Raw genomic sequence first — 11,587 nt, 5'->3', positions numbered from 1 at the left:
TAATTCTTAATTTTTTATTTCTTTATTGACAGTCATTGATAAACTTTTTTCCCACAAATTTTGATGATTTCAAAAGCTTTTCTATATAAAATTGACCCCTGATAATCTCTTACTTTCTTCCTCCCTGATGATCTCAAACTTTCTTTATTGGGATCTTGAACTTGAATGGAAGAGAATTGCCATTCTGATTATATATTCAAGTGTTTAGCACTTTTAGTTTTTAATGGTGCAACTTCTGAGCACTGTTTACATCCCCCATTTCCACTACTAGCAAAATAAGCTAGTCACATTTTTGTTGAGATAAGTTGTAAATTGTTTCCCACTCTAGCAATATAAGTTATCTGGTTGATTTTGTAAAATATTTCAACAGTATCCATAAGACATTGTGTTTGGGTTTGTTGCATGGGGTTGGGAGATGTTCCAGGTTACAGCTGATGATTAATATCCTATCTTCTTTGTTTTCCTGCAGAGTCAGAAGATTCACATGTATGATATTTTTCAAAGGAACATTAAAAAACTTATCTCGGCTTTGATGTGTTTTCATTCTGAGTCTTCGGGGTTTGTTTGCTTTTAAGCGAGCACATATCAGCAGAACCAGCAAGACAGTAAGACTGATTCAAAGAAAACTGGAGTGAACAAACTATTTATACCAACTAATTTAGAAACATAACTTCTTAATAACCCACAGAGCAAAAACATTGTAACCTTTGGAGTTTTCTTTTCTACAAGACAGAAACAGTTATATCTCCTCTGAACCAAATTCATTTACACTGCTATTGGACAAAAATCATTTGCGTCAATCTTAATTTTATACAGGTTAAGGCTTGTCTTTATGGGTCTGTGAAACATTCTAAATCAACAGCAAGTAGTCTTTTTCCTATTGTGTTGCTCTATTTCCTTTTTAAAAATTATTTATTTGTTTATTATTTATTTTGGTTGTGCTGGGTCTTTGTTGCTGAGTGTAGGCTTCCTCTGGTTGCGATGCACAGGCTTCTCATTGTGGTGGCTTCTCTTGTTGTGGAGCATGGGCTGTAGGGTGTGTGCGCTCAATAGCCGTGGTGCACGGGCTAAGTTGCCCCTTGGCATGTGAAGTCTTCCAGGACCAGGGATCAAACCTATGTCCCCTCGTTGGCAGGCAGACTCTCAACCACTGAACCACCAGGGAAACCCTCTACTTCCTTTTCCTGTAAGAAACATTAGCTGTGATTATAACCTGCTATTAGTGAGTTCTAACAAGCCAGAAAACTTAAAGATAGTCTTGAGAACTTAGCTCTTTTGAAAAATAAGAAAGTCTTGTAGTTTACTCTGTTTAAAAACAATCAAAAGCGTGGGGGGGGGGGGAGGCAAAAAAGCACTGAGTATACAAAGTCATCCTAAAATATGAAATCTTTGCTCTCTAGGGAAAGAAAATTTTATACCAAGTGTTAAAAGCAGACTGGATACTCCAAGACCAATTTGTCACCATGGTAGAAAGAAAACAAAATTCTGACTTTTGCGTTAATATTATATTTGCAGTAAATGCATAACAAATTTCTGTTTCTTTAAAAAATCTTATGAATAAACTCATAAAACTTAGCCAGTACTGGCAAAATTTTACATTTTACTTTTCATTGCCTATTTTGATACTTATTATTTGTAAGTATTATAATTCAAGGCAAATAAAATTCTCTTTTCACAAAGGTTCTACTAATTCCTCCATTCATAGAGGTTTTCTCCTTTCACCATCTTCTATTATGTCTGGAACCATCAAACTCTGTATTTTAGGGCAAAATTACTTTTTTTCCCTTAATAAGCAGAATCACCAACTGCAAAAGCATACATACTTCTCTGTCATCATTATTCCTATATTAATCACCCATATAAGTAGGCCAGTTCTTTTTTATAAGACCTGAAAGAGTAGCTTTTGGGGGCGGGGTGGGGGCGGATTTGGTTTGTTGTTGTTGTTTTATCTATTTGTGTAGACTTCTGCCCCTGGTTTATATATAACAGATCATTCTGATTGTTAGGTAGACCTTGGTCTTGGAGCGAAGAAAGAGACAAGTTCTATTTTAGAGTTCAGTTTGTTTGATTAAGAGATTCTAGATAAATCCCATACATGCTGTAATGCTGGAAAGTTTGTCTAAGAAGGCCACATCCTGTGGATGCAAACCTGCCTGGACATGCCTGGGTTGAAGCAGCTTGAGAGGGCTTATTCGGATGAGAAGCCAAGAAGCCTCTGGAAGGAATTCTCTGTTAAGTTCTATCTCAACACGCCTGAAGTAACAAGGCCCAGTCTGACAGTGATTCCCGAAGAGATGAAGTAGCTGGGCACCTCTTACGGTGTTAGTGAGGACTGAGCTTAGCTAAAAGTAACAGAAATCATGAGTCAACGGTGACTAACATAAACTAAGGAGAATTTTATTTTCCTCTCAAAACAAGAAGTCCAGAAAAAAAAATTTCCTAGTATTAGTTCAGGGGTTAAGGATTCCAAGGCTGAAGTCTCAGGAATTTCCTTGGCCTTTCCCCTGCTGGTCACAACATTATATTGAACCTCCAGCCACTAAGTCCAAATTATAACCAGAAAGTAGAAAATAGGAATAAAGATCAAAGAAAAAGAGGCAAAACTGGTATCAGAAAAGCAAAATGTTTCCTCCAAATCTCCAGTAGACTTTTGCTGTGGTTTATCAGCCCAAACGGGCTTCCCAGGTAGTTCAGTGGGAAAGAATTGGCCTGCTAATGCAGGAGATGAGGGTTCGATCCGATCCTTGGGTCAGGAAGATCCCCTGGGGAGAATAATGGCTACTCACTTCAGTATTCTTGTCTGGGAAATCCGATTGACAGATGAGCCTGGCTGCAGTCCAAGGGGTTGCAAAAGAGCCGGACATGACTTAGCGACTAAACAACAACAACAATTGGTCAGAATGACATTTGGACGTGTCTGCCCTGCTAAAATCAGGACTCTATTCATAGAGAAGAAGGTGTGAAGGATGTTGAATACGTGTATCTGTCAGAAAACCAGAATCCAATTTATGTAGTTCAAGCAGAAAGAGGGATTTGATGCAGGGACACAGGGAGCTGAGTGCGTACAGGACAGTTGAAAAGACGAGCAGGGAAGGGAAGGCTGGCGCTGGCTCTGCATCCATTGCCAGCTTTTAGGACATCAGAAATTTACTACCACAGGAAACCACTACTAATTCTAGAGCTCTGGCCACTAGAACTCCCCATAGCATGCAGGCAGGTGATTCACAGGGGAAAAACCAGAGGTGGCTGCAAAACCCCACATCTGCCCAAACCAATGTGACTGCCCACCACGGCCGGAGGAAACATGTGGTCAGTGTCTCCCCTCTCTCTTCCAGGTCTCAGATGAGTGTGTCATTGTGGAATATAAATGGGATGCCTGCTGACAGTGGATTCTAGGAAATGTAGTTCACAGGCTTCCAGCCCTGCCTTCCAGAGGAGACGTGGGCGTGACTGGTGCTGAATACCAAGAGTTCATTTAGCACTGTAGGCAATAGGACAGTTTCCCACTCTCATGCAGAGTGAGGTGTCTGACTCCGTGTGAGTGTGGAAGGGCTGAAAATCCCCCCAGGTGCTCTTACTGCTGGGTCACTTTTGAGTGTCACTTCTGCAAGTTCACTGATAGCTCAGTTGGTAAGGAATCGGCCTGCAATACAGGAGATCCTGGTTCAATTCCTGGGTCAGGAAGATCCACTGGAGAAGGGATAGGCTACCCACTCCAGTATTCTTGGGCTTCCCTCGTGACTCAGCTGGTAAAGAATCTGCCTGCAATGTGAGAGACCTGGATTCGATTCCTGGGTTGGGAAGATCCCCTGGAGAAAGGAACAGCTACCACTCTAGCATTCTGGCCTGAAGAATTCCATGGGCTTTTTAAGTTCGTGGGGTCGCGAAGAGTCAGACACAACTGAGCAACTTTCACTTCACTTCATTTCTGCAAGGGAAGTGAGACACAAATTTATATGTTTGGTGCAAAGACAATGGGTTATGTCCAGAGGAGCAGGGAAATTCTTAAACAATTAAAATGTGTGTAACTCGGATTGCCCTCTCTTTTTCATGCTCCTTTACCCAAAGCCTCCCAACACAGCCCTCTTACACAAGTTACCTGCACCCCAGACCAGAGTTCCGCAGAAAGGAGTTTGGGAGAGAAAAAGGATGGTGTCAGTAGGTCAAGACTGGTCACCTTGGGGCTGTCAAGGGGGTTTCGGATGCTTGCTCACTTTAGTCCATCAACACTCAGAACAGAGACAGGACTGGGACAGAGGGTAGCAATCTGGGAACTCCTGGCTAAAGTCACGAGAAGAGCCGTGAGTGAAGAAGACAGAGTCACCTCAGTCTCCACCTGAAGCAGCAGCCTTGGAACCAGAGACCCACATGGCTAAGACACAGGATGTCACTGAGGGACTTCCCTGGTGGTCCAGGGGCTAAGATATCACCATCCTGATGCAGGGGGCCAGAGTTCAATCCCTGGTCACAGATCTAGATCTCACATGCTGCGACTAAGAGTCTGAATGCTGCTACTAACGACCCCATGGCACAATGACGATCAAAGATTCCGCATGCTGCGACTAAGACCCAGCACAGCCAAATAAGTAAATTAAAAAAAAAAAAAGATGTCACAGAATGGCCAGGATGACTGTGATAGAGGAGCTGGGGGAGAGACCTGGAAGAAGGTTGTCACAGTTCTGAGCTACAGAAATATTGCTTTATTATCATTACTGGAGCCTTACTGGCCCCTCCCCAAAGATAAGAATCAAACCTTCGCCAGCCAAGTACCCGATCGTATGAAGCTCATTACACACACAGCAACGAGTGGCTCCAGGCAGAAAACGAGATCCTGTGGAGAGGAGGGATAAAAGTGGCAAGGGGTGAGTTCTGCCTCTCTCCTCCCGGTGCGGCCTGCGAGCAGCCAAGCCCCACCGTTGCTTTCTATGTTTTGAAAATATGAACATATTTAAAGAAGATTTGAGACATACTTGGTTGGTGGTTGCAGGGATTTCCGCAGAAGGGCTCCAAGGAGCCAAAAGCATCACGGGCCCTGTCCTTTCCCCCAGAACGCTGGAATGGTCGTTACACGAGCTGCAGTTGACCTCAGTGGCTGGGGAGGTTTGCAGAACTTAAGTAGCTCTTTTTAGGTAATATGGAGTAAGTAAGACCAGTGGCTCCGGAGCCAAACCCTAAAGTGGATGTGAACTCGTCAGAGGAGCCAAAGCGGAGGTTTTTAGAACAAGGGTGATGTCACAACTGACTGGAGTTCACCTCAGCTGCTTGGCCCTCCGGTCACAAGTCAGTCATGGCTGGAGTCCAGCCTTGGCTCTGCAGGCCAGAGGGCGGGAGGGAGCGACGAGAAGGCGGAGGGGCAGGAAGTGACACACAGGAACCTGGATAGAGCTTGGGCCTGGCCTCTTGGCTCCCATCCCCGGAGCCGCTGTTGATGGCCTTCGAGGGGTGACAGCTGTCCGCTGGAGAGGCGAGCCCAGAGGCCCAGTGGATCTGAAGGCTGTGGGTGGCGTGGGGAGTCGCTGACTTCCGGCCGAGGAGCTCTGCCAGTCATCTCCCCGGGATGGACAGAGCGGGCGGTAGCCGCCAAGGATGCTGCCAGGGAGCTTGAGAGGAAAGGGCTGACCTCGCCTGAGGGCTCCCCTTCTCCTCCTGGAGAACTAGAAGGTGCCCCACCTGACTCTGCCCGGAAAGATGTAGGACCCCCAGTGAATCCAGGTCTGCTGGCCCAGCCTGCCTCTCTGGAGTCAAGATAGCAGCTGACACACAATTGAGTTGCAGCGTAGGAAATCAAAGGAGAGGGGCCCCTTCCACACTGGGTGGCTGCGGGTATGTGGGTGGGGTGCGGGTGGGCCCCAGCTGAAGGAAGGACCCACTGCCAGTGCCTTTCAGGAGGCCTCTCAGCTGGTGGCATTTGGATTCTGCTGCAGAAAATGTAGACTGCTCCAGGCTTGACCTTCAGCAAACCACAGGGTGACCCAGCGACCACAGCGCTGGGAGCAGAGCACAGGGACAAGTTGGATCAGAGAATGAGCATGGACTTGAAAGAGCAGCCTGCCTGCGGGGGGACCAGCGGTAGGGCATAAATCCTGGCTGGGGGATCCCCGGGAGCTCCTGGGTCACAGGGGGGCAGAGCCCACGCTGGGGAATGAATGAGGGGCCCCCGGCTGGATGTGGGGCTGCAAGCGCAGGAAGGGGGTGGGACAGGTCCCCGGAAAACTCACTGCTTGTGTGAAAGGAAATAATCACTCTCTGACAGCTGGATGCACCCCAGGTCTCTCCATTCAGCAAAAATTAAGCACCTACTGTGTGCAGAGCCTGGTCTTGATGTTGGGGAAGCAAGCACGAGCAAAACAAAGTCCAAGACCAATGTGGCTTCATGTGGGGGTGAGGAGACAGGGCCACAGGCAGAGCCTCGGAGCAGCCTTGTGCCTGCTGGATGCCAACCCCGGGTGCTCTCCTTTAACTGAGCTGGGTTTGGTGTCCTCATTCGGGGAAGAGAAACTTGAAGCTCAGGGAAAGAGAGAGATTAGGATAAAATGCTCAAGGCACATAGAAGGTCATTGAAAGATCTGGGAAGCCAAGGCTGGGCCTGAGTTTAATAACTCTGTCCCCAGCATTCTCACTTTGGATGTGCTGTGATTAGTCACTCAGTCGTGTCTGACTCTTTGCGACCCCATGGACTGTAGCCCGCCAGGCACCTCTGTCCATGGGGATTCTCCAGGCAAGAATATTGGAGGGGGTTGCCATGCCCTCCTCCAGGGGATCTTCCCAATCCAGGGACCGAACCCAGGTCTCCCGCATTGCAGGCAGATTCTTCACCATCTGAGCCACCAGGAAAGCCCTCACTTTGGGTAGGGAGATAAAAGTAGCCAGGTTCACACCACCCCTCTTCTGCCCTTTCACCTCCTTTCCAGAACTCACTGTCACATCTTTACAGTAATTGACTAAGCCTTTAGGTCTTGCCACCAAGTGCCCAGCCTCATTTTACCCTTTTTAAGGAGCTACAAATAATAATAATGACAATAATAATAGTTATATTGAGATGTACTCTCTGACCGTGAGAAGCTTACATTGGCAAGTCTGATTGCACATCTGTGAGTTAACCTGAGACTGCTTACAGAGCAACCAACCTCACAGGTAGAAAGTGAAAGCCTCTCTGCTAAAGGACACCAAATAATAGAGCACCAAGGTTGAGCTGAGGCAATCAGGGAAGGCTTCCTGGAGGAGGTGGATTTTAAAGGGGCATTTTAACAGATACAGTATACCCAACTGTTAAATAAGCAAGAAGCCTGCATTCTGAGAAGGCTTGAATCATAAACTGGTCACAAAAGTAGTAAGAATTTGGAGAGCAGGGAAGCAGGACGTTGGCCCCTAAGACCTTCACTCTTAATGTTACACGTGTGAATGTGCTTTGTTATGTAGCAAAAGGAATTTTGCAGATGTAATTAAGGTCAGAGAAATGAGTCTGGATTATCAGAGTGACCCATTCTAGTCACAAGTCCTCAAAAGCAGAGAACTTTCTCTGACTGGAGTCAGAGAAATGTGGCAGAAGAGGAAGGCAGAGATTCAAAGCATGAAAAGAACTTGACCCACTTTTGTCACTTGTAGGTGGAGAGGACATGATGATGGGAAAGGTGTGGCTTTAAGAAGCTGAGAAAGTTTCCCAGCTGGCATCCAGCAAGGAACTGAACTCTGCCAGCAACCTAAATGATCCTGGAAGTGAACCGCCCCCAGGGTCTACATAGAGCCTAGATCAACAGACACCTTGACTTTGGCCTTGAGGCCCTCGGACGAGCCATGTCGTGTTGGACCTCTGACCTAGGGGACTGGAGGTAACCACTGGTGTTGCTTCGAGCCACGGGGTTGATGGTGTTTGGTCCCAGCAGCACCGGGATCTGATACATTCCCCCAGCTGGCTTGCAGGACCCTGATGGCAGCCAATGCCCTGGTTAGTTCTTTAACTGTATAGAAAAAAATACACTACCTGCTCTCCATTCTACACTTCTATAGCCTGGGAACCATAAACTAATTCCTGCTAATCTGCAAATGGCAGTGACCCAGTTGTCTTTGGGCCGAGGCTTTGGAGCAGATTGAGCAGGAGACTTGCAGGCATTCTCAGGAGTCAGGGTGGTGGGGCAAGCCAAGCCGTCCACGCTGACCCCCTGTCCCAACCTCGCCTCTGCTTACAGATCTCACGTCTGCATCACTGCTGAGAGATCCAGTCACCAGAAATCGCCTACAGGCTGAGTGAGACACCCTTTCCGCTGACTCAGTCAGGTCTTATGGGATTTGAACCCCAGGCTCCAGAGTGTCTAGGACTTGGACAGGAGACCGCAAATCCAGTATCCTCACTGGATTCAGCCAGCATCAACCTTCCAGTAAATGCCCCCTTATGCTAAGTGGTGACTGCCTTTGTTTCCGAAAGTTGTCTCATCAAAGCTTCTACTCACCTCCTCTCTTCCTCCTCCTCCAGGGAGACCACCAACTTGAAAGACAAGAGATTTCCATGGCCCTCTGGCTCTCCAACTGGCCTCTACTGGCACATAGGGACAGCCACTCCACTTGTCATCCAAGCCACCAATGGAAACGCTCAGCAGGACAGAGCTGGGGGCAACTTTGCCAGAACGCTTGGTCCCAACTTTCTAGAGTGTGGTTCTCCTCCAGAACGTGCCCTCTGGGTTGACACCCATCCAGTCACTGCATCCCCATGAAGACAGTGGTTCAAACAGCCACCCTCCCACCCAACTGTACCAGCACGTGGATAGAGTTCTCAGTCTCGTCCTGAAACACAATCTCTTCTCCTACTGATGTGCTCATCCTGGAACTCAGCCAAGGAAGACAGTGGATGGACTGACATACTTGCTCCCAGAGGGTCAGGCTCCTTCCAGGAAGCACTTGGGGACAGAGAGTGCAGTGCAGTGGTTAGGGCCCAGGCCCTGCTGCTGGGCCCCCTCAGAGTGAGTTGGGCTGTGTGTTTTAATCACTCACCAGGCAAGCTGTTTAACCTCTCTCTGCCCCACTAAACCTCACCTGCAGAGTTGAAGTAACCATGGTACCCATTTCATAGGGTGGTCATGAGGCTTGACAGAGCTTGGAAAACCCAAGTATTAGATATTCTTTTTACTACTTGCTTCTCTAGATATGAGCCTTCCCTGGGGGCTCAAATGGTAGTCTGCCTGCAATGTAGGCGATATGGGTTCATTCCCTGGGTTGGGAAGATCCCCTGGAGGAGGGCATGGCTATCCACTCCAGGATTCTTGCCTGAAGAATCCCATGGACAGAGGAGCCTGGCAGGCTACAGCCCATGGGGGTCACAAAGAGTCTGACACGACTGAGTGACTAACCCTTTCACTTTCATTTCACTTTCTCTAGGTATAGGCAAAGCCCTCCCTTAATAATCCATTCTAGAAACTTGGTCACAGGGTCTCTTTGAAAAACATATGTATTTATTTCACTGTGCTGGGTGTTAGTTGCAGCATGTGGGCTGTTCATTGCATAGTGCAGGATCCCATGTTGTGGCACAGGGGCTTTCGGAGCTGTGGTGTATTGGCTTCAGTAGTTGTGACGCACCAGCTTAGTTGTCCTCCAACATACGGGATCTTGGTTCCCTGACCAGGGATTGAACCTACGTCCCCAGCATTGGAAGGTGGATTCTTAACCCCTGCTCCACCAGGGAAGTCCCTAGCTGCAGGGTCTTGAGTTTGCAGTTGATATTTTCTTTGGCTACATATTCCAAAAGCATCCCTTATTCTTACTGGGTGGCTATTTATTATACTAAAGACTGTACTGCTCATTTAAAACATCAAAAGGCACCTTTCCTCAAGGCTGGGAACGGGGACAGGGACACATCTGGCCAGCAGGTGGAAATTTACAGACCTTGGGTAGAGAGGCTGTTCGGTTTACAACGTGCTAGGATACAAGCCCTGCTCCCTCCACTCACCCATTCTCTCCAGCACGCTACACAGCACACACTTGGTGCTCCATCATGTTTTCTGAATGACTGAGTAAGTGAATGAGCAAACAAATGAATTGATAAATAATACACAATAAAAGGCAAGTGCTTTGGACTCTCATTGAAAGCCTATATCTTACTGTCATTCTTTCCTAGAGATTGAACTTGTTGGTAAAGCGTGGCTCTGACAGTTGGAGTTTTTCTTTCCCCGGAGTTGCCAGAGTGCAGGCCATTTTAGAAATATCATCCATTGGGTTATGTAGCACCCAGTAGCCCCCCTCTACCCAGCCCAGCTCTTAAGCTTAAGTCTGCATCTCCACAGCCGAGCTTTAGAAAAAGAGGTGCTCAGAGGTCCGGTCTTTGTCCAGGAGAAGGTGGCCTGTCTGCCGGGTTCTGAGAAGTTGTCCTCTGTCAAAGCTTGTGGTGGAGAAGCAGAGCAGTTGATCTGTGTGTGACCTTTGTCCTCGGAGGTGCCAGCTCCACCGCAGGTCATTTCTGCGGAGCAGAACTACATTTGGAGGCCAGGAGACACGAGTGACTAATGGCCCCAGAGGAAAGGATGGAAAGGAGATTTGCATACAGGTAGGGTGCGCCTCTGAGGGCTGGATTAAGGCCCTTTAGGAGTCTAATAACAGGCTTTCCAACAGGTAAACTCCTGAGGCTGGTTCAATCCTCCCAGACTTCTGGTGCCTGGGGTTGACTCATCTTTCCATCACCCTGGGAAGGATTCCATAAAGGCACTTTGGGGAATTCAGATGCTGGCTTTGCTGTCACCTGTGGGTGAGGATTGCTGCTCAGTTGGAGGCTGTCAGCACGGATCATGACAGAGGCATGATCCTGACCTCACTGAGATCATAGCGTATTTCTGAGCAGGGCTGTTGGGTTGGGGTTCTGCCCCCGAGCTTCCTTCCATACTCCTCTCGGCCTGCTCGCCCATTAAATCTCAGGTCTCTCAGCTGCGTATTAAAGAGCAGAGACGTTACGTTGCCGACAAAGGTCCATATAGTCAAAGCTTGGTTTTTCTAGTAGTCAAGTATGGAGGTCAGAGTTGAACCATAAAGAAGGTAGAACACCTAGGAATTGATGCTTTTGAGCTATAGTGATGGAGAAGACTCTTGAGAGTCCCCTGGACTGCAAGGAGATCAAAACAGTCAATCCTAAAGGAAATCAGTCCTAAATATTCATTGGAAGGACTGATGCTGAAGCTAAAGCTACAATACTTCGGCACCTGATGCGAAGAGCTAACTCATTAGAAAAGACCCTGATGCTGGGAAAGATTGAAGGCAGGAGGAGAAGGGGACGACAGAGGACAGGATGCTTGGATGGCATCACCAACTCAATGGACATGAGTTTGAGCAGGCTCCAGGAGATGGTGAAGGACAGGGATGCCTGGTGTGCTGCAGTCCATGGGTTGCAGAGTTGGACACGGCTGAGTGACTGAACAACAACTTTCAGCTTCGTGGGAATACAAGGATGTGCGTAAAGACCTTCACGGATCTTATTAGGAAGTCTGGCAAACATGAGCTTCCTCCCAGGCTTCTCCTCTCAGAAAAACTCCTCACCATTCTCCACTGAGTCCTCCCTGTCCCCTCCCAACCTAGCACTTGTCAACTTTTTTTTTTTTTTTTTTAAAGGGTC

At 47.6% G+C, this 11,587-nt stretch overlaps 1 long non-coding RNA gene across 1 annotated transcript; it reads left to right on the top strand.

Moving 5' to 3' along the window:
* The first annotated feature begins 5,464 nt into the window (after window positions 1–5,464).
* Window positions 5,465–9,207, top strand: LOC122697747. Its single transcript, XR_006342166.1, has 3 exons — window positions 5,465–5,712; window positions 7,606–7,829; window positions 8,471–9,207. It is a non-coding gene; the product is annotated as an uncharacterized LOC122697747 (long non-coding RNA).
* Window positions 9,208–11,587: the final 2,380 nt, after the last annotated feature.

Source organism: Cervus elaphus, chromosome 7 (genome assembly GCF_910594005.1).
Source record: "Cervus elaphus chromosome 7, mCerEla1.1, whole genome shotgun sequence".
Classification (NCBI taxonomy): Eukaryota; Metazoa; Chordata; class Mammalia; order Artiodactyla; family Cervidae; genus Cervus; species Cervus elaphus.
Note: the sequence above shows the minus strand (reverse complement) of the source record. Positions and strands in the feature narration are given on the sequence as shown.